Genomic DNA, 3,152 nt, shown 5'->3' with positions numbered 1-3,152 from the left:
TCAGGGGCAGAGACCATTTTTAAAAACCACCTCATATTTCATAGAACTGAAAGTACCTTATCAAAAATTATTGATCCGTCAGATTGTTTACTCTTTTCACACAGAGAACATATTTTTTAAAAAAATAAAAATTTTACATTTCATTTTTAAATAAATTATATTTTGGCAGATTCTCTTACATTACCTGCCTAAAAGTCTCACTGTAAGAAGCAACAACCTCACCTCTTCCTCTCCACTATCTGCTCAGCAGCCAAAAAGCAGCAACCATGCTTGACTGTATCTCCATCCATGTTGGCCAGGCTGGTGTCCAGACTGGCAATGCCTTCTGGGAGCTCTGTTGCCTGGAACATGGCATCCAATCCAATGGTGAAATGCCAAGTGACAAGACCACTGGGGGAGGAGATGATTCCTTCAAGACCTTCTTCAGTGAAATGGATGTTGGCAAGCATGTGCCTAGGGCAGTGTTTGTAGACCTGGAACTCACGGTCATTGATGGAATTCACATTGGCACCTACTGCCAGCTTTTCCACCCTGAACAGCCTAACACAGGCAAGGAAGATGCTGCCATTAACTGTGACCAAGGGCATTACACCATTGGCAAGAGGATCACTGACCTCATCTTGGACTGAATTTGGAAACTGTCTGACCAGTGCACAGGTCATCAGGGTTCTTGGTTTTTCACAGCTTTGGAGGGGGAACTGGTTCCAGGTTCACCTCCCCGCTGATAGAAAGACCCTCTGTGGATTATGGCAAGAAGTCCACGCTGGAATTCTCCATTTACCTAGCCCCCCAGGTTTCCAAAGCTGTATTTGAGCCCTACAACTCCATCCTCACTACCCACACCAAGCTGGAGCACTCTGATTGTGCCTTCATGGTAAGGAACGAGACCATCTGTAGTAGAAACCTCAATACTGAACAACCAACCTACACAAACCTTGAACCACTTATTAGCCAGATTGTGTCTTCCATCACTGTTTCCCTCAGATTTGAGGGAGCCCAACAAATCCCTCAGATTTGTTGATCTGAAAGAATTCCAGACTAATCTGGTGCCCTATCCCAACATCCACTTCCCTCTGGGCACATTTGCTCCTGTCATCTCTGCTGAGAAAGCAGAGGTACATCTGTACCTTCTGTAACAGTGATCAGCAATGCATGCTTTGAGCCAGCCAACCAGATGGTGAAATGTGCCCCTCGCCGTGGTAAATACATGGCTTGCTGCCTGTTGTTCCATGGTGACATGGTTTCCAGAAATGTCAATGCTTCCATCGCCACCATCAAGACCAAGCGTATAATCCAGTTTGTGGACTGGTGCCTCACTGGCTTCAATGTTGGCATTAATCACCAGTCTCCAACTGTGGTACCTGGTGGAGAACTGGCCAAAGTACAGCGAGCTGTGTCCATGTTGAGCAACACCACGGCCAGTGCTGAAGCCTGGGCTCACCTGCACCACAAATATGACCTGATTATGCCAAGTTTACCTTTGTTCACTGGTATGTGGGTGAGGGCATGGAGGAAGGAGAGTTTTCTGAGGCCCATGAGAAGATGGCTGCCCTTGAGAAGGATTATGAGGAGGCTGGTGTAGATTCTGTTGAAGAAGAGGGTAAAGAAGAAGGATAGGCTAAAGAAGAAGGAGAGGAATACAAAAGTTAAAAATGTGACAAAGGTGTTGCTTTTACAGGGAAGCTTATTCTGTCTTAAACATTGAAAAGTTGTGCTCTGATCAGTTCGTTTGTACATATACAATTACTGACCTGTGAAAACACGATGCTGTATTTCACACCCAAGCTGTCCATTTATCTCATGGGGTTGAATAAAGAATCCTCTCTGTCTTAAATGAAAAATCAAAAGACAAAGAACAAAAAAAAATTTTAAATTAAAAAAATCATCAGTCAGTAATATTTTGGGGCATTGTCATTAAGCAAGTCTCCAGTCTAAGTAATTGAACCAAAATAGCAATCTTATTTTCCTATTGGAAAAGACAAATTTTGGGCCACATGCCAGAGGAAAAGTATCCGTATGCAGGCATGATGATTTCTTAAATTATTTCTGTCACTCTTTTCTGGCTGGTTTCCCACACCTTTACAATAAAATGTTAGTGTAAATGTAATCCTAACTCACTTTCCTAGGACATCCAATTCCATAATTTAAGAGTTAAAGTTCTGTATGTTGGAGTTCTTACTTAAAATTAGAACCAGAATTAGTGCTATTTAAATATATGCTTTGTTTGCTTCTAGCTACTAGGTTAAGCTTAATTTCCATTCATCTTTGGCTATCAAGAAATGAAAGCTTTTTGTGGTTTTCAGGTAAGCCTGATTTTCATAAATCTTGAAAATTTTGTCATTTCTTTCCCAGAGATATGCTGCTAATCAAGGTATTAAGCATAATTGATTCAAACTAGTATTTGGTCTTCATCATTAAAGTATAAACAAGATAATTTGTGAGTAGTAAGTATGCATTACACAGATTAATATAATTATTTGCAACTAAAATACAATACTTTTCTCTAATGTGGTGAATAACATTAATTAGAATGTACTTCTGTGTAATATAGATATTTACAACTTCTTTTAAATTATCATTTATTAATTTCATAGGAGATATATTTCAGTGACTCTACACTTGACTCTAAATTTGAAGTTTAGGAATCCATTTATAAGTTTGCTTCAGAAGAGATTCATGATTCCTCATGACAAGTATTTAATTATAAATCATCAACTGAAAAAACCGTAAAACTTTAAGAAAGCCTTCTACAAAGCTATTCTGTTATCATAAAACCTTAATTAATAACTGCATAAAATTGCTTATTACAGCAAATTTTAAAATTAATCATGCAAATGTTGAAGAAAGAGCATTAGATTTTTTATTTTGTTTTACAAACAGCAGCAAAAGTCTTGGCTAGAAATTATATAGTGAAAAGCACCATCAAACAAGCAAATTAAAAATCGCTTGAAGCTCTTTCAAGGTTATATCCTAATATCCTTGAAAGGAGACGCTTGCAGATTGTCAGATCTTCCGAAATTGACAGTCTGTGTTATACTATTAACCTACCAAACAGACGAAAACATTTGCACAGAAAGTATTTTAAAACATTGTATCGAAATAACGTGTATATTACAGAGCTGGATTCAACATTTTCTTGGTTTAAAAAATAA

The 3,152-nt window shown here is 38.5% G+C and overlaps 1 pseudogene; it reads left to right on the top strand.

Moving 5' to 3' along the window:
* Positions 1-266: 266 nt before the first annotated feature.
* On the top strand, positions 267-1,617 carry LOC103673029 (annotated as a pseudogene).
* Positions 1,618-3,152: the final 1,535 nt, after the last annotated feature.

Source organism: Ursus maritimus, unplaced genomic scaffold (genome assembly GCF_017311325.1).
Source record: "Ursus maritimus isolate PB19 unplaced genomic scaffold, ASM1731132v1 scaffold_4, whole genome shotgun sequence".
Classification (NCBI taxonomy): Eukaryota; Metazoa; Chordata; class Mammalia; order Carnivora; family Ursidae; genus Ursus; species Ursus maritimus.
The sequence above is the reverse complement of the archived record's forward strand: the minus strand, read 5'-3'. Positions and strand labels throughout refer to the sequence as shown.